The sequence below is a fragment of the Kogia breviceps genome, chromosome 14 (assembly GCF_026419965.1).
Source record: "Kogia breviceps isolate mKogBre1 chromosome 14, mKogBre1 haplotype 1, whole genome shotgun sequence".
In the NCBI taxonomy this organism is placed as follows: Eukaryota; Metazoa; Chordata; class Mammalia; order Artiodactyla; family Physeteridae; genus Kogia; species Kogia breviceps.
This window is the reverse complement of record NC_081323.1, coordinates 56,987,664-57,011,286: the sequence shown is the minus strand read 5'-3', so window position 1 is coordinate 57,011,286 and position 23,623 is coordinate 56,987,664. Positions and strand designations below refer to the sequence as shown.

Genomic DNA, 23,623 nt, shown 5'->3' with positions numbered 1-23,623 from the left:
TGGTTCCTCATGGGAGACAGCAGAGCCCACCACCAGCTGGTTAGTTACTGTGTCTCTTGGTTCAAGTCTTGAGAAAGACAGAATTGGGTTTCCGGCCAACCAACTGAACATAGGGAGGAGACTTGGTACACATACGGTGCCTAAACCTGCCTTTCAGCAGGGCATATGAGTAGGGGTAGGGGAATTCCAAGAGAAAATACCTGTGAGTACTGCAGGCACCAACACACTCTATTTTTTAACTCTCTCCCACCCCCTAGAGTGTAAATACCATGAGACAGTTTACGATAGAACTTGGCTCAAAATATTTGAGAAAGGGAGGGAGAAAGGAAGGGGTTGGATCAAACTCTAGACTTCCTGGTTTCCTAAATTCACTGTACAAGTATTTGGAAATAAATAAACATCAGTCCCTGAGAACCTGGGGAAGGAGTTGAATCTAGCTGGGTTCTTTCCCAGACCTGAAATGCTTGGCTGGGTGAAATACCTGTACCTTGCCATAACTGATACAGTGTGGAAGTATGCATTGTACCCTGATTAAAGCATAATTAGCAAGCAGCAGGAATCCCATTCACTAGGAGAGCTCATCCTACTTCCTGTTTCACTTGCATAATTACCCACATCGCCAGACACTGAAATGACAGGAATGACAGACTCTCAGAATGATACAGCCAGAAAGGCCCTTGGAAACCATTAACCACACTCATTCTACATACGGGGAAACTGAGGCCCAGAGAGAGAGCAAGGGCTTACAGGAGCCAAGGTCAGGTGTCCTGCCTCCAAGCCCAGCTCCACTTGTGCAGCATCATGTGACCCAAGCGAAACCAGCTCCTTTGCAGTCTCTGGAACTCCAGGCACAGCCAACACTATCGCCTTCACGTAGTCTTTCCAGCCAGGTCCCCCCATTGTCTCCAGAACAGAAAATGCAATTCAAGTAAAACCATGATAGCTGCTCCCTGCAGCTGCGTGTTTCTTAGCTTCCCCTCTCTTCTGTCTTCTTTTGCCCACGTTCCATAACTGGCCCTTGACCAGGATAAAGAGGCCTAAGAGGCGGGAAGGAAGAACTGACAGGGCAGTGGAAACTCCGCTGGGTCTCATGAGTGGTCCCCAGCCACCAGTTGGATTTAGAATATGCCTTTAAGGGCTTCCCTGGTGGTGCAGTGGTTGGGAGTCCGCCTGCCGATGCAGGGGATGCGGGTTCGTGCCCCGGTCCGGGAGGATCCCACGTGCCGCGGACCGGCTGGGCCCGTGGGCCATGGCCGCTGGGCCTGCGCGTCCGGAGCCTGTGCCCCGCAGCAGGGGAGGCCGCAGCGGTGAGAGGCCCGCGTACCACACACAAAAAAAAAAAAAAAAAAAAAAAAATCAGTAGAATATGCCTTTAAGTGTCAGCGTGGAAATAACCCAAACACCATGGAGACAGTTCCTTTTGTACAATTACTGGGATGTGCCATGCCACAGGATGGAAGGGTCATGCTCCCTGAGCTCATTTTAGGTTAGTTGTTTGAAACTTGGGTAATATCGGTTTGAGGGGAAAATGGATTCTATGATCGGTTCCCAGGCTAGCCTACTTAACTGATGTTATAATTGATCTCTGGGTCCCAGGGCATGGAAGCCAGAATCCATACGGTGCAGGAAGAGGAAGTTTCTTTGCCTGTGGCTTCCTCCAATCCCTCCTGCCACGTCCTCCCAGTGGCTCTGGACTCCCCCCCATATTTCCCCAGATACCAGAGTGATCCAGGTTCTGATGGCTGCCTGCCCTCCCCCTGGTCCCTTAAGAAGGGGGGGCAGTGGGCTACTGTTAACCCAGATTTTGGAGCAAAGGGCAGTCTGCTAGAACTAATCCACATGCAAGTGTGAATGACACACAGCCCCTGAACCAGTGGTTCTGACATGTCAGCGGGCACTAAAACCACCTGGAGAGGTTGTTAAAATGCAGACTCCTGGACCCCACCCCATGACTGTAAATTCAGCAAGGGCTACAGTGGGGACCCAGGAATCTGTGTTTTTAACAAGCTACTCAATTGATTCTAATGTTGATGGTAGAAAAGACCATGGAGAAACACTAGAACAGGTGAAATGGCAGGTGTTCATAATTTCGGAGGGATTTTTTTTTCTCTTTACTGGGTGGAGAGTCACATAGACCGGGATTCAGGACACTACAGGTTTTAAAAAAAAAAAAAAAAAAAAGGCAAAGGAGCACTCTCCCTGGGTGAATTATCTCTGTGCTTCCATGTTGTCTGCTGTGATGGCATGGCTCAGCCATCAGGAAGCTGTAACAACAAGAGGGTTTCTTGTAGATTTCAAGAGCCTTCCATTATTCATTTGTGAGGCTCCAAAGATTCTTGCCCATTTGGCTTCTACCTACCCCTAAAAAAGTACTCTCACTCATGGTATTCAGAGGATGCAATGCTCAACATCATCAGGCATTTCGGAAATGCAACTAAAAACCACAATGAGATACTGACACCTGCTAAGTCACCCATAATCAAAAAAAGGAAAACAGCAAGTGTTGGCAAGGATGTGGGGAAACTGGAACCCTTGAACATTGGTAGTGGAAATGTAAAATGATGCAGCCACTGTGGAAAATAGTTTGGTAGTTCCTCAAAAAGTTAAACATAGAGTTACCATATGACCCAGCAATTCTACTCCTAGGTTTAGACCCAAGAAAATTTAAAGCAGGGACTCAAACAGATACTTGCACATGAATGTTCATAGAAGCATTATCCATAGCAGCCAAGAAATGGAAACAACCCAAATGTCTATCAATTGATGGATGGATAAACAAATTCTGGTCTATCCAGACAATGGAATATTATGCAGCCATAAAAAGGAATGAAGTATAGATTCATGCTATGATGGGGATGAAGCTGGGAAACATGATTCTCAGTGAAAGAAGCCAGACACAAAAGGCCACATATTGTATGAGTCCATTTCTATGAAATGTCCAGAATAAGTAAATCCATAGAGACAGAAAACAGATTAGTGGCTGCCAGAGGCCATGGGAACGGAAGGCTGTGGAGTGACTGCTAGCAGGTAGAGTCTCATTTGGGGGTGATGAAAATGTACTAGAACTAGAAAGAGGTAGTGGTTGCACAACACTGTGAATGTACTAAATGTCACAGAATTGTTCACTTTAAAATGTTAATGGGGCTTCCCTGGTGGCACAGTGTTTAAGAATCCACCTGTCAATGCAGGGGACACGGGTTCGAGCCCTGGTCTGGGAAGATCCCACATGCTGCGAAGCAACTAAGTTTGTGCACCACAACTACTGAGTCTGCACTCAAGAGCCCACAAGCCACAACTACTGAGACCACGTGCCACAACTACTGAAGCCCGCACACCTAGAGTCCATGCTCTGCAACAAGAAGCCATCGCAATGAGAAGCCCACGCAGCGCAAGGAAGAGTAGCTCCCACTCGCTGCAACCAGAGAAAAGCCCACGCACAGCAACAAAGACCCAACGCAGCCCAAAAAATAAATAAATAATTTTTTTTAAAAATAAAATGTTAATGGTTGGGACTTCCCTAGAGGTCCAGTAGTTAAGACTCCTTACTTCCACTGTAGGGTTCAATCCCTGGTTGGGGACTAAGATCCCACATGCCACACCGTGTGGCCCAAAAAAAAAGGTAATGGTTAATTTTATGTTAATTTTACCTGGGGTGGGGAGGAGCAGGGGCTGTAATCAAATTTCCCAGGTTCCACACCCAACTCTGCCTCATGACCTTGAGCAAACTCTGTGCCTCTGTTTCCTGCAAAAAGATAAAGCTCTAAAGGGGCTATAATAGTTCCCACCTTACAGGGCTATTGGGAGCTTTAGATGAGTTAATGTTCCCAAAGTAACTCAGAAAAAGGCGTTGGCGTATGGCATGATGGTAAATGTGTGCCATGATTCCATCACACAGACCCTACCCCCCATTACACATGCAAACCAAGGCTTGTTCAAGTTCACACAGCAAGTTCAGAAGCCAAGTCAGGGTTGGCACCCAGCTCTCATGGACTCGAAGTCCATGCTCTTCCCCTGTCAACCGTCTGACTTGATCCCTGACCAAATCTTGACACCTCGAGGTCCCAATCCCTGGCAGCAGCACAACTTCTTCCTGGTGACCCCACTCGTGGTTGGCTGTCAGGCCTGCCGGCAAGGCAGAAACAATAAAACTACAACTGTGTTTGCTTCTTCCCCATTGAAAGCTTTGGCCACCCTAGGGGGACTTTACCCACCAGCAGTCTGGCAGCAACTCTGACCCAGTGGAGAGCTTTTCCCTTCTCTGTGCCCATGACCATCAAGTTCTAGTCACAGAATGTCCCTCTTACCATGGACATTGGAGACATCATCACTATCTTATTACAGTTAGTAGGGTCACCCAGAGGCTTCACTCCCAGGAGGCGAGGTAGTGGACACTCAGCTCTCTCCTTGGATCTTTCAGCTCCCTCTTTAGACTGGCCTCCACGTGCAGTCCCCTTTTCCCTGGTGCAATGTAAGATCACAGGGGTTTTTTCCATATCTGGTTCAATTGCTATGTTCTCAAGAACAATCTAGCTTACATTCCCCCAGTATCTGTCTTCTTTCCCTAAGCAGAAAGAAATAAGTCTGCACCCATCTATGTCTAGAAATCCTTCCTGGCACTTCCCTGGTGGTCCAGTGGTTAAGACTACACACTTCCAATGTGGGGCGGGGGCAGGGGGGGGCGGGTTTGATCCCTTGTCAGGGAATAAGGATCCCACATGCCATGTGGGGAGGGGAGGGGAGGGGAGGGGAGGGGAGGGGAAGGGAACGGAGGGGAGGGGAGGGGAGGGGAGGGGAGGGGAGGGGAGGGGAGGGGAGGGGAGGGGAGGGGAGGGGAGGGGAGGGGAGGGGAGGGGAGGGGAGGGGAGGGGAGGGGAGGGGAAGGGAGGGGAGGGGAGGGGAGGGGAGGGATCCTTCCTGATTCCCTTGGTTGCCTCAAACAGCACAGCCCACGGGAGTCTTAGGAGAAACCCTGGGATGTTTGTCGAGACTCAGGCCCACTGGATGTGCCATAAAGAATCAGATCGTCACAAGCAAATGAGGAAACTCATCCCACAGGAAGTGTCCAAATCCCAGGTTCTCAGCTTCTGGACACAGAAAAACATGAGGAACTTGGCCTCCCTACCCCCTGCCTTCCCCACTCCCTCATCAGCTTCCACAGCCAACACTAACTTCTCCCAGGGCTGTGAGGTCTGTTCCAGGGAGCAGATCCAATCTGACAGGCGTGAGATGTGATGACCCTTCCTTTGTGGCCGCCAATGTTTGCATCCCAGAGAAACAAGTCTGAAGCCCAGAGGGACAGCCCCAGGATTAAGTAGGCCAACCAGAAGGATACTGGGGGTGGTGGTCTTAAGAACACATGGACACCCCTGGCAGCATTCGTTCACAGAACTTACCAGTACCTTTTCTCCTTTATTCCCAAGATTGCTGGATCGAAGACCACGGAGTCATTCACAACATGATGTTTAACACAGAGACACTCTGGAAGTATTCCTTCAAGACCACACAGAACAAGACTGAGTGGTGGGACAATGGCAGTCTCCCCCTCTGGATCAGAGCCCAGAGACAGGTATCACCAGAAACCCTGGGCTGACTTCCTGGGACATCGTCTCTCATTCCTACGTACGTGGGGTGGCGGTGGGGGGGGGTGGGGGTGGCGGTTAGACGTTGTGTGGCCTTGGGCAAATGACTTAACCTCTCTAAGCGTCTGTTTCCCTAAATGTGGTATAGGGATCATGATGATGCTCTTATTTAATAGAGTTAATGTAAGGATTAAATAAGATGTGCACTTAATGCACATCTCAGTAAGTTTTAGCTGTTATGGATGGATGAGGTTCCATGAGGGCAGAGTTGGCTTAATCATGATTGTACCTCCAGGGCTCATCATAGGGTCTGGACCCAGCAGTTCTTTAATAAATATCTCTTCATACACTTGCCTCTACCTTAGGCATAAAAGCCCTTAGGAACAAAGTTGACCACTCAAGGCATGAAAAGCTCTGATGAGAACATTTGCTTGAAAGTATCCCAGCAGCCATTCATTATTGCTTTGAAAAGGCAGAAATCAGATTTGTGTGTTGAACTCCCAGCCCCAAACCTGTTGCCAGCTTTTGCATTTTCTCAATGAGCTTCCAGAGTCATCACTTCAGAACAGATCCTCCTCCTCTTCCCCCAAGACACCAGCCTTGGCTCCAAAGCTTCCTCGGGTCCTGACACTTCATCTCTGTGCTCCCAGCCCATGCCGTTCATATTACATTGCAAGGGGGTGTAACTGCAGCAGCTCAGAACAGTCTGTGGACTTATACTCCCACAGCAGGGTCCAACCAGCTCCACCCTTCTCCAGCTATGTGACCTTCAGCAATGACCTCCACTCTGTGCTTGATTTGCCCAACCCGCAGAATGAGGATGGCCAGAATCCCTGCTTCATCGGCTTGTTGGGAGGATTAACTGTGATATCGCATGTAAGTTGTTTGGCACTAACTGCTCGAAATGATCAGTCATTCTTATGAACGGAGGCTGAACCATTTTAGCAGGACTTCAGCTACAGGTCACTACAGCTCTAGGCCAGAACTATTCAATGGAACATTCTGTGATAATGGACATGTTCTATTCTGCATGGTTCAATGTGGAAGCCACAAGCCACAGGTGATAATTGAGCCCTTGAAATGTGACTAGTAAGACTGAGGAACTGATGTTTAATTGTATTTCATTTTAATTAATTTCAATTTAAATCTAAATACTACACAGGCGAGGGGCTACCATATTGGACAACACAGCTCTAGAAGAATCACAGGGGGCTGTCAATGACCCTATTCTACCTCAGGTTCATTTTCTCCCCCTAAGTGTTGGGCTCTAGAGTCCTTCCTCTTCTGTCACATTTTTAAACTTTGAGGCATAGACCATGCAAATAAACTCTGTCCATACAAGAAAAATAACAACCATAACACTCCCTATGCACCAGGCCCTGATTGAAGTGCTTTACGTATATTAATTTATCACAACCCTGAGGTGGGTGCTAAGGTTATGCCACTTTAACAGATGAGTAAACTGAGGCACCAGGTGATACCATAACTTCTCACAGTCACAAAGTTAGTGAGAGGCAGAGCCAGGATTTGAACTCACTCTGGGTTCAGCAACTCTTAACTCAACCATGTCATAATATTTCTTCAGTGGCCAAAGCATTTAGTCATGGATTTCGGAGTGAATCTTGTGTCTGCCTAGGTGCTAAGAAGGTCTGGATAGTCTTCCTTAATTCACTATTCAAAACCCAGGGCCTCTCTTGCTAAGGAATTTGTTCACTGGCATGAAGCTTCTGGTGGCATTCTCCCTTCTTGGTTTTTTCTTACACATGGTTCTTGTCTCTGTCATTTATTTGCAGGACTTTGTTTCCTCCTGTTCAATTCATAATCAGAGTGCTTTTCTTCTTTGCTGAATTCATAAGCAGTTGTGCAAAAAGAGGGTCTGGTGCAGGGCCAGGCGACTGACAACACACCACTTGTTTGGCAAGCGAATGTCAAGTTGGTGCATCGCGTTCTGCCATTAGCAGCTCCTGCCCAGGACAGGGCCATCAGCCAGCTCCCTGAGGAGGTGGTGCAAAAGCTCCTGTAATCAGAGCAAACCTGCGGCCCCAGGTCAACTCCTCCCGCCCCGGAAACAGGGGGACAAGTGCCAAATGCCATTCAGGGGCACACCTGCATTGTCGGGCAGGGCTGCAGGAGGGCGGCCTGCCCTGTACCCATCACTGGAAAATTCCATCCTTCTTCTGAGTCTCTTCTAGGCAGGCTTTGTGGAGACTGATAACGTTAACCTTTAATAGGACTAAAATGTTTTCCGTCAGTGACATTATACCGCCAGAGTCCATCATGATTCAGGAGAATCGGCATACCCTTGGCAGATGATGCCTAGGAGATGGGATTCCCAACCACCTTTGTCTCCACCATCCACGGTCCACGAGTGTATCCACTTCATCAGGACTTCCCTAATGGTCAGGCTATGAACAGAGAGGCTCCAATGAGAGCAGGCTGGGATTTTAAATGAGCTCCTGGGATAACGGAACCTGATCAATGGCTGAGGTGTTTCACCAAGTTCAGTAAGTCCTAATTCTCAGAGAAAGGCAGACAGCCATGACTGTAAGACCCAGGAAAACCACAAAAACCTAGGAGCATGTTTCTCCTCTCTATGGAAGAGCCACAGATGATATTAAGATGTGAAATGGCAAAGGGATGATGTGGGTGAGATTCTCATGTCTTCCAAGACAGGACCATGGTGGGCTACCACCAGGAGGGGATTTGGAGAGAGGGTGGGGAGGGCAGCTACGGTTCTCGGTGTCAGCCAGGTCTCCAAACAATATCTTCCAAACTTGGAAGAGGTGTGAGAAAGAGGGTGCCATCAGCTTCTGCTTAGAAAAGTATTAATAGAAACATAATGCATCCCAGTATTGGCTCAAGCCGTGTCTATCACGCATCATAAAGATTCTGAGAATAATAATCCTACCTCCGAAAATGTGTGGGAGGGGGAGAAAACACAGAATCTTGGCCATCTATCTTCCTTCTGTTCAGTGACGCCTCCAGAATACAGAAAAGCAATGAAAGCACTCAGAACCAACCTCAACTTCTGAATTTCAAAAACATGGAGTCCATCTCTTTCCTCTCAGCCATTCCCTAGAACAAGTAACTAACTCCTTTCCCTAAACCACTAAACATACTCTCCACCAAAGCACAACTGTAATGAACACTTCACAAGCCTTCCTAAAACCCGTGCGCTTTTTGACATTAATTCAGTCCCCTAAAAAAGGAGACAAGACAGAAAAAAAAAAACTAAAACTCTTTCCTTAATGACTGGTTCTGAAGAGTTTTGGTAGATTCTGTACAAAACCCAACAGTCAGGCTTTGCCATAAGAAGTACCAACTCTTGTTTTAAAGAAGCAACTTAAGAGTAATAGTCACACTGATGCAACACTACACTAAGGAAGGATAATGCACCCAGTAAAACTAGCGATTTTCCCACTGCTATTGCTACTGGAAACACTGATTATGCTAATTAAAGGGTAGAATAGTAAATACCCACTCCTTTGCATCCAATTAAGTGCTGAGATTGTTTCTCAGAAGTATCTGTAGAAAATAGCACTTTTGCTTATCATAGGTCCCAAATAAACAGAGTCAAGTGTGTCTGTGTCTGTGTCTGTATGTACACATGCTCACACACACATTTCTCTCTGAAGCTCATTTCACAAAGCAGAATAAATCCTCAAATTCCTATGGACCAAGTGAGAAAAATCATAGTTTCCTAAGACTACAGCTTGGGATACCTTTAAAGAAAGAGTATGTGTTGAGGGACTTCCCTGGTGGCACACTGGTTAAGAATCCACCTGCCAATGCAGGGCACACTCGTTCAATCCCTGGTCCGGGAGGATCCCACATGCCACGGAACAACTGGGTCCCTACGCCACAACTACTGAGCCTGTGATCTAGAGCCCACGAGCCACAACTACTGAGCGCACATGCCACAACTACTGAAGCCCACGTGCCAAGAGCCCATGCCCCACAACAAGAGAAGCCACCACAATGAGAAGCCCACACACCTCAGCAAAGAGCAGCCCCCGCTCGCTGCAACTAGAGAAAGCCCACATGCAGCAGCGGAGACCCAACTCAGCCAAATAAATAAATTTTTTAAAAAATAAAGAAAGAAAGAAACAATATGTGTTGAGAACACAGCACAAGAAAACAATTGCAAGTTGGGAACATCTGCGATTTAACATGCAAATACTTAACTGGATATGCAGGGCTGCCTAAGACCCTCACATTGTCAATGTCAGCTTATTCTAAATAATAAAATAGCCAGTCAAACTATGTTCTACAAAACGTTAGAAGCTTCATCCTTCCAGTCAATTCCATACTTGACAGCAAAGTCAATTTACATGGATGTTAAAGTACCATTGCTAAAAACTGAGAATTATGTCTAATGCCAATCAGAAATGCAATAAATATTAGAGGATTTGCAAGTTAAAGCAACCATAGAAATTCTATTATCAGAAAGGAAAATGTGTTACCTGTAGAGGTTACAAATAAGATGCTAGAACCCAAAAGCAAAAGCATTTCTGTAACTATTTCCATAAGTTAATCAAGAGTGAGAAAAGGATGGGTTTTCCACCCCTAAAAGGAGACATGATTCATGCATTCATTCAACACACATTTAATCAGCAGTCAGCACTTACTCTGAGCCAGGCCTGTTCTAGGTCCCAGGAAAAGTACGTTCAACAAGATCAGCACAGCCTCTGATTTCCCAGAGCTCACATTCTAGAGGAGGGAACTACATAGTAAAAAAGTAAGCAAATTAAGGTAATTTCAGGTTGGGAAAAGTGCTTTAGAGAAAATAAAACTTGATCTCAAAATAGGAAATGAATGCTGGAGGGCAGAGAGGACAATATTTCACCTACAGCTATGGATAGCAGAGCTACTGGAACCTTGCAAAGTACTTAGTATTAAGACTTCTGTCTTAAGTCAAGATTCCTAAAAGCAGAGCCTGAGGCAGGGATGTGGTGCTCATAATGTATTGAGGGAAAGTTCTCAGGAGATGGGAGTGAGAAAAACTGACAGGGCAGGAGGAGGACCTAAGTGAGACGTGGCCTCAGCTGGAGACCAGCTTCAGCCTGATCTCATGGGGAGCAATGGAACATGAATTGCACCCCCAAGTCATCCCACCCTGAAGCCAGGGAGCTGGTTTTATGTCCTGACGTCAATCACTGGCCATGAGCTGCTGGGGATAGAGGAGCAGTATAGGATACCTGCCCAGGTGAGGCAGGACTTGGCCACTTGGCAAGGGAACTTTCCAGAACATGGGGGAACTGAGAGACATTAGCAGCCACCCTCACAGAAATGGGTGTGGGTGCAGGCCCAGTAAGGGGATCTAGGTGGGGTACCAACAGCATCCCCTACAACTTCCAAACTTGTTTCCTGCTTCTCTCTCAAATGGTACATGGGAAGTTTTGGCATTATGCTTAGTCATACTTTTCCGCCCATTTTAAACCAGATAGCCACAACCCAGGTGCCATTATCCCACAATTCTTCCCTGTAATTTGTTCTCTATACCAAATTGACACCGTTACACCAGCACCCTCTCTTGGTTCTTTTAAAGCCAATGAACTTTACAGTGTTTTTCAGAAAATCCAAATCTTGGGTGATACAAGAAGTGTCCCAGAACAGCCCTCAAGTTAATAGCCAAGATGAAGGAAAATACTTGCTCCCTAAATAAGCAGGTCAGTCTTTCATGGAACCAGAAATCTATCAAGCTCATACTATGTGCCCAGTCCTGGTTGAGGAGCTGCTTTACAACAGAAACTATTTAGTGAGATGGGTCCATCTTATTGTTAACTCATTGGTGCGTGTACATAAAATTATTTTATTTTCCTAACAATTTTACCAAGCTTTGTCAAAATCTAGCTTTCTGCAGAGGAGCAAATCACTTAATATTTTCATGACTTTGAAATCACTTGTGTTGTTAACACAGCCTCATTTTCGGTCTGAAGACTCAGTTTGGCTCAGAGTAAATCCTTCATCTTGTAACCAACTCAAAGCTCTGCTCCCCCGCATGCTCCCTACCCTCACCGTAAACCCTCTGGTGGCCCCAGCAGCCCGGGGTAGAAGGAGTATGGTCTACTCCTCTCAGGCCCCCCACACCTCTTTCCCTGGTTTACCCACTGTTGACAAGGAGAGGGAAGAGATGGCAGCTCCCCCCATGATGGCTTGGTGGTAGGCCAGGGCCCTTTTCCTGTTGGCTGTAATCTACTGCCCTGTGTAGTTGCCCATGGCCTGACATAGAAGGTAATGTTCAGTGGGCCCCACTGACAAGGGCTTCAGCGTCAAGCAGCAACCCCAGGCCCTGCCCGGGCCTTATAAGACTCAGCTGCATTTCATGGCTGACCCACCCCATTCCTCTGACATAAGGAATCCCATGCTGCAGACATTTCTGCCATGACTGGAGGCTCCAATCTCATTTTCCTTCTGCAGACTCCAACCTTGGGGTCTACAGGCACATTTCAGATCCACCTTCAGGACCTCTCAGGAGACAGAAACTGGAGGAGATAATAATTGCCCCCTCTTCGTCTAACCATGCAGTCTGGCCCATTGCTCTTTGTTCCTCTCCAGGAAACTAAAAGCTGAGCTCATTGAACACTAACTAACATGCTCCACATGCATTTAGTCCTCACAACCCCCCACGAGGTGGCATTAACATCCCCGTTTTACAGATGAGGAAACAGAGGTGGAGAGCATCTGAGTGGCATGCATCCAAGTGGGAGAGAAAAGATAAACCCAGGCAATCCAGCATCAAGCACACCTTTAACTGCCCTATTGTCTGCCTCTGGGTTGGGCGTCAAGCCCAGTGGCTGAGCAGACATCTGCACAGGGAACAAGATGACAGTCTCCCCTTCACGCAAACACCCCCAAATTTTATAAACATTATACATGGGAACCAGTTAGGCAGATTCTCCCCTCTCCAACAGCCCCAGAGGAAATCCACAGATCTTATCTCATTGGCTCTGACTGGGACCTGGGCCCAAGGCTGAACCAATTGCTGTGGCCAGGGGATGCAGCGTCCTCTGACTGGCCAAGCCAGAGCCACATCCCACCTCTGGAGCCTGATGTGGACCCAACACATCTTGCATGGAGCAAGAGTAGGGAGGAGAGCCACTAGGGGATGTCAGATGCTCCAAAGCAGCAGATGGGGGAGGGGGTGCTGGGCAGGCAATCATAATAGCTATCCACTGCACACACCGGGGAAGCCTTGTGGTGGCTTCTTAGGTCTAGAGGCAAAGAAAAGAGTGCCTACTATGGCCAAAACACAATGCCCAATAATTTATCTTAAAGTTACCTGGATTAACCCTCACAAAAATCCCATCAATTTTTTGGCATTTTACAGGTAGGAACATTGAAGCACTAAGAGATTAAACTCACTCACCATCACCAACTTAGAAAGTGCCATTTTTCTTCCATTCTAAGGAACTGCTTTTTTCATTTTGCAGTCCCAAATTGGAACGCATATGCCAGTCACTGGAGTGTCGTGGTTTCATAGGCAGCATTTTTCTTCGTAGGAGCACATAACATAAAGGCAGTTCTCACAATTAACAGTGTTTTAGATTCCACGAGATCCTGGTGATGCCAGGAACAAAGCCCAATCCTGTCTGACTCTAAAGCCACATGTTTTCCATGCCTTTGGACTGGGACAGGGATGCTGACACGTTGGACTTTGCACATTATGAGAAAGATAGGAGAAATGGCCCTGATGGACTTTTCTTCTTGCACTTGCAGGGGAGGAAAACAGTGTCATTCCACTATCCTGGGGGAGGCGCCAAGTACAAAGGGGAGGCCCTCCAGCAGTCCCTGGTGGAGCCGTACACCAACCCGGACAGCAATGAGATGGAGTGGAGGGAGAACATCGATACCATCATGAACTGGTTCAGTAAGGAAGACTGTGACTTCGTGACTCTGTACTACAGACAGCCGGATAATGTGCGACACCGCTTTGGGCCTGAGACAGAGAACAGGAGGGTGATGACTCAGCAAATCGACAGAACCATCAGGTACCTGTTGGAAGCCATTGAGAGACACAGCTTGACTGAGCACCTCAATGTCATCATCACATCTGACCACGGCATGATCACTGTGAAAAAGAAGCCCAAAGTCACTGAGGTCCTCCTGACCAACTACATCAGCTTCAGGGACTTGGTCTAGTTTGATATGGTGGACTATGGCAGCTTTGGGATGCTCCTGCCCAAACCAGGGCAAGAGGAAGCCGTTTACCAAGCGCTGAAAAATGCACACCTTCACCTCAATGTCTACAAGAGGGAGGAATTTCCAGAACGCTTCCATTTTGCCAAACACGAGCAGGTCTTGCTAATCGTGATGTATGCTGACTCTGGTTATAACATCAATGGGGTGAGTAGATTCTAAAATGAACAAATTCCATCTTGAATTTGGAAGGCAGTCACTAGGGAAGGACCGTTCTGAAAAAAATTAAAACATAAGTGCATGCATGATGAGTTGCAACCCACTGTTTCCCAAGTGTTCCCCAACCCCCACCCCACATCCCAGACAACCCATCCTGCCTCATGTTACCATTATGCAATGATAATGACACACATCCCTGACCAAGGTAAAGTGTCCAAAGCTATGTTAAAAATTTAACATGAGTTATTTCATTTTTGTCTTCCCAACAACCCTAAAGATAGGTACTCTTATCTCCCCATTTTAACGCTAGAGAGAAGCTAGAGAGAAGTGATTGGGGATTAGAAGTGTAAGGCTGATGTCTGAACCCAAGCCTATGTGTTTGATCATTATGCACAGATCACCAGGAGATTGACCCAAAAAAACACCTTCTGGTTCCCATTTGCATATATCCAGAAAAAGGCAATCCTGTTCACTTAAAAATTTATACACTGATGCCCACAGCAGCATTATTCATAATAAACAAAAGGCGGAAATAACCCAAATGCCCATCAACTGATGAATGCGTAAACAAATTAGGGTCTATCCATACAGTGGAACATCATGTAACAATTAAAAGGAAACGAAGTACGATACATGTTATAATTTGAATCAACCTTGAGAACATTATGCTCAGTGAAAGAAGTCAGATGCAAAAGACCACATATTGTATGATTCCATTTAAATTAAATTAAATTAAATTAAATGTTGAATCTACTTCTCAGATTTCCACCCACCTGCCTGCCTTGATGAGCGTGACTCTTCTCACTTCAGGACTGAGGAGCTTGCACAGCACATGAGGCCATCACTGGGGGGGCACTTAACAGTTCTTAACAGGCTGCTCCATGGCCTCAAAGGCCGTTGGACCAGTTTCTTTAGACAGGTGATGGAGCCTAAGCTGAACAGACAAGCGCTTTCTATACTGAACAAGCCAACTAGGAGACCAATTTGTCAATATACAGAGCATCACATGTCTTACATGCCAGAATATATGTTGGTCCTAAGAAAATATAAACAGTGCTGTGCTGTGACTGATGTTACCTAGTCATTTGAAAAGGAGGACAGACAAAAACCTACCCAGCATTCATTAAACAATTACCTACAGTCCTTACTCCCTCCTCTCTAATCCTCTCCCTGACCCCAAAGTGATACAGATAGATAGATGCACTTCTGTGCCTTAAGAAACATACCTGGCTCTAGAACCAGTCTGGGTTCAGATACCTGCTCCAACACTGGCTACTACATGACTCAGGGCAATTTCCTCAGCTGTAAAATGGGGATGATAATGATAGTGCCCTCACTTTATAAAGCATTCATAACAATTCACAGTACACAGTAAGCCCTCTATGTTTAAGCCTATTATAACTGTCAGTATTACTATCTTAATGCTGTTTCTAATGGGTATGTTTTTCTTTATTCTCTTCCTTAAAGATCTTCCATTCCTTCCTCTTTCTGCCACTGCAGACAGCAGTGTCCTTCCTTGTCATTTAAGTTTTCAAAGATTTCCTGGATCCAACAAGCATGACGTTAACTAAAGGGCAGTTTTCTTTCAGGGGACTGGAATCTAAAGTGGCTCTTTTGTTATTATTTTTTAGCAAATTATATTTCAACAAAGGAGATCATGGCTTTGATAATGTCTACGTGGACATGAAGATCATATTCAGAGCTTTTGGGCCAGATCTAAAGAAGAATCACCTGGCTGAGCCTTTTGACAGCATCCACATCTACCCCCTCATGTGTAAGCTCCTGGGGGTTACCCCTGCGCCCCACAACGGCTCCCTGGCAGTCACCCAGAAAATGCTTATAGATGCTTATGACCAGCAACCAGATGAGATAAAAAAGCCACCACTAAGAGATTGGTAGTGTGTCCTGAGACAGAAAATATTCAAAAGGGGGTTTCCTGAATGGGGGAAAAGTCAAGCAGAATAATCCTGTCTCCTGGCAGCTTCAGTGCCCCCAGCACAAGATTATCATCAGCAGCTCTGAACAGGTAGCAGAAGTAGGAAATCCCTCGCTGTGTTGGTGACATTTTATTTAGTGCCTTTGGGGCAAAAAGGAAGGCTCTCCATAGAGGAAGTCAGGCGATAATCCTTCAGAGCCTCAGCAAGTATGCGTAGTCTGCCCCCAGATACCCCTTGTAGATTCTGAACAGCAGCCTTCCTTCAGCAACTCTGTGCATGCAGGTGCCTGGAGGAAAGAAAGCTGCTCACAGGGGAGGAACGAAGCCTTAGCACTCTATTCATGGATAAGAAAACACTCCCATTTACCAATGCAACAAAAAGAATAAAATATCTAGGAATAAACCTACCTAAGGAGACAAAAGACTTGTATGCAGAAAACTATAAGACACTGATGAAAGAAATTAAAGATGATACAAATAGGTGGAGAAATATACTATGTTCCTGGATTGGAAGAATCAACATTGTGAAAATGACTCTATTACCCAAAGCAATCTACAGATTCAATGCAATCCCTATCAAATTACCACTGGCGTTTTTTACAGAACTAGAACAAAAAATTTCACAATTTGTATGGAAACACAAAAGACCCCGAATAGCCAAAGCAATCTTGAGAACGAAAAATGGAGCTGGAGGAATCAGGCTCCCTGACTTCAGACTCTACTACAAGGCTACAGTAATCAAGACAGTATGGTACTGGCACAAAAACAGAAATATAGATCAATGGAACAGGATAGAAAGCCCAGAGATAAACCCACACACATATGGTCACTTTATCTTTGATAAAGGAGGGAAGAATATACAGTGGAGAAAAGACAGCCTCTTCAATAAGTGGTGCTGGGAAAACTGGACAGCTACCTGTAAAGTATGAAAGTAGAACACTCCCTAACACCACACACAAAAATAAACTCAAAATGGGTTAAAGACCTAAATGTAAGGCCAGACACTATCAAACTCTTAGAGGAAAACGTAGGCAGAACACTCTATGACATAAATCACAGCAAGATCCTTTTTGACCCACCTCCTAGAGAAATGGAAATAAAAACAAAAATAAACAAATGGGATCTAATGAAACCTAAAAGCTTTTGCACAGCAAAGGATACCATAAACAAGACCAAAAGACAACCCTCAGAATGGGAGAAAATATTTGCAAATGAAGCAACTGACAAAGGATTAATCTCCAAAATTTATAAGCAACTCATGCAGCTCAATAACAAAAAAACAAACAACCCAATCCAAAAATGGGCAGAAGAACTAAATAGACATTTCTCCAAAGAAGATATACAGATTGCCAACAAACACATGAAAGAATGCTCAACATCATTAATCATTAGAGAAATGCAAATCAAAACTACAATGAGATATCATCTCACACCGGTCAGATTGGCCATCATCAAAAACTCTAGAAACAATAAATGCTGGAGAGGGTGTGGAGAAAAGGGAACACTCTTGCACTGCTGGTGGGAATATAAATTGATACAGCCACTATGGAGAACAGTATGGAGGTTCCTTAAAAAACTACAAATAGAACTACCATATGACCCCACAATCCCACTACTAGGCATATACCCTGAGAAAACCATAATTCAAAAAGAGTCATGTACCAAAATGTTTATTGCAGCTCTATTTACGATAGCCAGGACATGGAAGCAACCTAAGTGTCCATCAACAGATGAATGGATAAAGAAGATGTGGCACATATATACAATGGAATATTACTCAGCCATAAAAAGAAATGAAACTGAGTTATTTGTAATGAGGTGGATAGACCTGGAGTCTGTCATACAGATTGAAGTAAGTCAGAAGGAGAAAAACAAATACCATATGCTAACACATATATATGGAATCTAAGAAAAAAAAATGTCATGAAGAGATTAGTGGTAGGACGGGAATAAAACACAGACCTACTAGAGCATGGACTTGAGGATATGGGGAAGGGGAAGGGTAAGCTGTGACGAAGTGAGAGAGTGGCAGGGACATACACACACTACCAAATGTAAATTAGATAGCTAGTGGGAAGCTGCCGCATAGCACAGGGAGTTCACCTCTGTGCTTTGTGACCACCTAGAGGGGTGGGATAGGGAGAGTGGGAGGGAGGATGACGCAAGAAGGAAGAGATATGGGAACATATGTATATGTATAACTGATTCACTTTATTGTAAAGGAGAAACTAACACCCTATTGTAAAACAGTTATACTCAAATAAAGACATTAAAAAATAAAAAAAAAGGAGGGGTAGGGGTTCCTGTAAATGAGGTTGCGAATTCTGAAGACTTCAAAATCCTAAATCTGGGTGATATAAAGGAAGAAAGGAAGCATCTCTGGGAATTCATTTGTTTACAAACACTGGCCAGCTTTTCTTTTGTGGGGAGAGACTTCGAACACTGCCGGATGATTTATCAGATGCTTAGAGCAACCACACTTAATTGAAACGGAGTACAAAGAACAGCTTCCTGCACCCTTTTCCTTTCTTCCAAGCCACTGCCCACAATCTTCTTCTGAATTTACTGGAAGCAGGCTGTTTTGCAGAAAACTAAGTGAATGAATGGCAATTCTCTAAGTTATTGAGAAAATTTTTTTTAAGTTTTACATTAGAGTTTTGCTACAACTCTTTGGCCCCTACCGCCTATCCCATAGTCCTGGGAGCCTGACGTAAGGTGTGTTTGACCACCAGTTACTGATAAGCAGGACATCCCACCAACTGATTTTCAGCGAATTGGCTTTTGGCAAAGTGGTCACCAGGCAAATGGGTCATTTGGCGAATAGGTTGTTTAGTAAATCGGCTTTCAACGACTTGCCCTAAGAGATTTCTCTACAGTGAGCACTTTCTTGGGTTAAATGTACATTTTGTTTCCATAATTAATATTCACTAGCACCTCGATGGGAAACTTCCCAGGGACCCAGGAGCAGCCTCTTAATCAGATCATTTAAAGCCATCTGATTTTTTATTAACAGGACATGCAGAGGGCATCTGCTCTCCAAAACACAGCTACCGGTCTCGGGATTGTCGCAGGAGTTCTTGTGGTTCTGTTTGTTGCTGGTGTGACATTCATGGCCTTTGGCTGGGAAAAAAGTGAGTAGTCTCTGCAGGTTTTCTGTGGTTGGTCAGTGCACATAGTAATAATCCATTTCAACCACTTCCTGAGTGCCTAGGGGTCCAGCACTTTGACAATCCAGTAACCAGGGATATCCTCGTGGGCTTGCATCCTGGACAGTCGTACAGGGCCCAGGACTCAGAACAGCCCCCAGCTTCGTCTGATCTCAAAAATCTTGATTTTTTTTTAACAAAGGCCCCATTTTCATTTTGCACTGGGCCCCAAAAATTATGTTCCAGTTGCATGCATTTCCCAGGGCCTCCGTAACAAAATACCACACACTGGGTGGCTTATAACAACAGAAATTTGTTGTTTCACAGAACTGGAGGCTAAAAGTCTGAGATCAAGGTATCCACATGATCCCTCTGAAATCTGTAGGGGAGAATCCTTCCTTGCTTCTCCTAGCTTCTGGTGGTTGCCAGCGATCCTCAGCATTCCTTGGCTTGTAGACACAATATCTGCCTCCACCATCACACGGCCAACTTCTCCCTGTGTCTCTGTCCTCACATGCCGTTCTCTCCCCTTATAAGGACACCAGTCCCAGGATTTACGGCCCCCTGTATTCCAGTATGACCTCCTCCCATCTTAATAATACCTGCAGAGACCTTATTTCCAAATAAGGTCACACTCCTATGTAACCGGGGTCAGGACTTCCAACATATCCTTTTGGGGGAACACAATTCAACCCATAACACTCGTCCTGCCACCAACCAAAGCATTCTATGGACCTGTTGCACCTCTTTCTACATTTCCATAGTTATATTAGGAGATTGAGCCTCCCGCAACCCTTATTACACCCAATCCTGACCATTCCTCTACGTTCAAAGAGCCCCTGACTCAACAGCAAGGGGGCCTCCTGAACACTGTAAACAGCCTAAGGAAAGTCAGAACTTCACTAAACCTTAACTCCATTACAAAGCCCACATTTAACGTAATTTATATTTGAACTATAAAATTTTCCTGTAAGTTGAAACATGACCTATAAAGGTCTCTACACCCTAAAGAAACATTTTAGAAAGTAATCAGTTGGTCCTTTTCTACAGAAACCATTAACCATAGGAGAGATAAAGGAAAAACCTCAAGGTACTGATTGAATGGCCAGTCCCACAGCATAATTTCTAAAAGGCAACCGTTCCATACAGTTAAAATGCATTAGCTTTTTATCATCATCATTAAAGGAAGCCTCAAATCCAGAGGCTGAATCTTTACTATAACATGTGCACATACACATCTCCTCTGCCACTGACAGGACTGATTGGATATACCCTAATGCTTCTTGAAACATCAACACCACCTGGAATTTTCACTTTTTATGTTAAACAGCAGTCCTAATCTTCACTTACACCTGAACACACCACACCTGTGAGGTCCATGGGACATTACAAATCCCTTCAATGCCTTGATCCTTCCAAGTTCAGATCTGAGATATATTACCTTATGATCTTTGTCCCCACACCAAGAGCCCGCACACAAAGATAAAGGTATCTTCTGTGTGCAGGTCAGTGGTGTGGCCTACTCAGGGTTCTTCCCCAATCTGCTAGCCATCTTTGGCATCAGGAAGGCTGGACCAGCCTAGATTATCTTAGTATAACATTATGCAGTATCACTTACTCTGGTGTTAACTGTGCATGCCCTTTTGTTCCTCAGAGGAAAGGTAATTAATAGCTATTATGTGTGTTAATAGAAAGTGTGGTATTTGTGAGTTTAACTGACCCATTCCTCTTGGTGTTCACTGTCTACTGCAGGCAGAAGGCTGATCAAAACAGCACAGGTGAACCAGTACGCCTGACCAAGCTCTGACATCGTTCCTTCAAGACAGGATGCAACCATATCATATGTCAGGTGTTTCTACCCCAGGACGCTGTGATTCAAAGGATTTATGCAACATCTCAGACCCAGAAACCTTTAATTCCGTGTAAAAACAGCAGTAACCACAGTCCACCCTCTTTATAAATCAAGTGTTGACGGAATAAGACAAACAATTTTTGTGTCAGATGCTGTGCTCACGTGGCTCTGGTGGAAGAAGAACCAGATATAAGAGAATAAATGCATTCAATTAGAATTAATTCTCCTCTCTCGTTCTCATAGCTGAGCAGGGCTCAAGTGTTTCTCATCTGAAAGTGGTAATAAGATTTCATCTGTCCCCCTCATCTACCTTGTGCAAGCACATTTAACAAATTAGCTCCCAAGACACTTCCAAATGGAGTTTTATGAGAGATTTGTGAAGATAAATGTATTAGACTTTCAACACAGTTCAAACTCCAGAGGCAGCACCAGTGCCTTTCACTGTTCTGCTTTTCACTCAAGACATAATAAGGTCAAATGAAAGTAAATTTTTTTCTTTTCTTCCCCATCCCCACCTCTGTACCACTCTTACTCTTCCTCCGGATTCCTTTCCCTGCAAAGTCAAAGCTACTACTCTAAGCCCTCATAGTTCCATGTGCTCACCAGCGCGGTATATATTGCCATTGTACTTCTTTGTTTGTGTGATACTTAGTTCAGTACCTACTTCCCGCACGAGACCCTGAGCCCCTGGAGAGCAGGAACCACTCCTGGTTCTTCTTACTGCTGCATCCTCAAGGGCTGATAGTGCCAGGCACATAGTTGGCGCTTAATAAGTATTTAGTGAACAAAAGACTCTATGGGTTAGAAACAGACCCTAACTGGGGTCTGGGGCTGGGGGATCAGGGACTCCTACCTTGTGTTGGAGGACGTCATTGAGAGGTCAATGAAATCGAGGGTAATCATTGTTAAATCCATCACACCTGCAGCCTGCCTTCACTGCTCAAGCTCGCTCTAGTTTTTGCTATAGAAGACTGGCAGGTCCTCTAAGCCTAAACAATAAGATGTAGCCCAAACAGTAAGATGTTTGCCCAAGTTGTTTTCCAGGAACTTGGAATCAGCTGTCTCTAGTTCAAGCTGGTTAAGACTGGTTAGGACCACCGACCCTCCAACTGGGCATGCGCGAGTATCCGTTCGTTGACGTTTCGACGTCAGAGGGCCAAAAACCCCACCCTCAGAACCTGCTAAACATTTTCTGAACGAGCGTCCCATGAAGATGCCTGTAGCTCATTTGCACCTGCGTGAAACGACGATAACTTAACATTTTTCCTATTTCCAATCACCTTAGTAACTACACCCTCCATATCCTAGACTGCCCTGCTTCTTTAGCCCATAAATACTCCAGGCCCTCACCCACAGGGAAGCAGGTTTGAGATTTGTTTTCTCGTCTCCTCACGTGGCTGACTTGTGAATAAACCCTTTCTCTGCTGCAAACGTCTGCACCTTAGCGTTTGGCTTGCTGCGCCTCTGGCAAACGAACCTGTTGGGTAACAATGTGACCGCCGGTTGACCCTCCGAGCTGGTCCCGGTCAACCAGGGTCTCCTCACCCCACAACGCCCTCACAAGTACACTCTGCCCCCTGTTCCCACAACAGAAGCTGTTTCAAGAATGTAGCCTGGAGAATTCTCTGTTACTGCAGTGGTTAGGGCTTGGCTCTTTCACTGCTGGGCCCTGGGTTCAATCCCTGGTGGGGGAACTAAGATCCTGCATGCCGCACAGCTCAGCCAAAAAGAAAGAAAGAAAAAAATGCAGCCTTGAGAGAGCAATGTTCTGTGGAGATACTGGACTGTGTACTGACTCCGTTAAGGCCTTGCTATAAACCGTTAAGATTCTGGCAGGAGGGTGTGGAGAGGCTGGAGGTCATTGAGAGGTCAATGAAATCGAGGGTAATCATTGTTAAATCCATCACACCTGTCGCCTACCTTCACTGCTCAAGCTTGCTTTAGTTTTTGCTATAAAAGACTGGCAGGTCCTCTAAGCCTAAACAAAAGATGTAGCCTAAACAATAAGATGTTTGCCCAAGTTGTTTTCCAGGAACTTGGAATCAGCTGTCTCTAGTTCAAGCTGGTTAAGACTGGTTAGGACCACCGACCCACCTATCTATTCACCTTGCGGTGCCCTCGTAAGTTCCCTCACTCATTAAAACTGCCACCTACCAACCTGGAGGGGCCTGCTGCTTTCTTCAGTCTCCCCTTTCCCCCGTGTACGCGGCAGTTTGCCAACCAACACCTTTGCCTCGGTGCCTTTTACCAAGGCGAGAAAAGTCTGCAAAACCCTGAGCCCACAGACCTGAGGAGACGCCCGCACCCGAGGCTGAGCTTGAAGGCGCAGTTCCAGAGGGGTCGAGGGAGGGCTAGGATTAAGCCCAAGGGACGACGCGTCTGCCCAGAGGGGCCCTGCCAAAAAAGACCCTCGAGAAGGCGCTGCAAGAGCGAAAATGGTTACCTGGCCCTTGGCCTGACTGGAAGCCCTCGCCGCCCCGCCCAGCGGAACCTGGCGCCAAACCCTGACTCCGCCCCACCGAAGCCCTGGCCCCGCCCCTTTCGACCCTGGTCCCGCCTCCCAGGCCCCAAATCTGCCCCAGAGCCCGCCTTCAGGGCCCGCCTCCTATTTCCCCAAGTCTCGCCTCCCAGGACCCCTGCAACGCCTCGACCCACCCCCGCTCACCTCCGCACACTCCTCCGGCTGGCACCGCCTCCTGAACCCGCTCCCTCCCTAAGCCCCGCCTCCCAGGACCCGAGCGGCGCCTGGCCC

The 23,623-nt window shown here is 46.0% G+C and overlaps 1 pseudogene; it reads left to right on the top strand.

Annotated features, from left to right (window-relative positions):
• Positions 1-23,588, top strand: part of LOC136792602 (ectonucleotide pyrophosphatase/phosphodiesterase family member 7-like) — a 35,508-nt pseudogene extending 11,920 nt beyond the window's left edge.
• Positions 23,589-23,623: the final 35 nt, after the last annotated feature.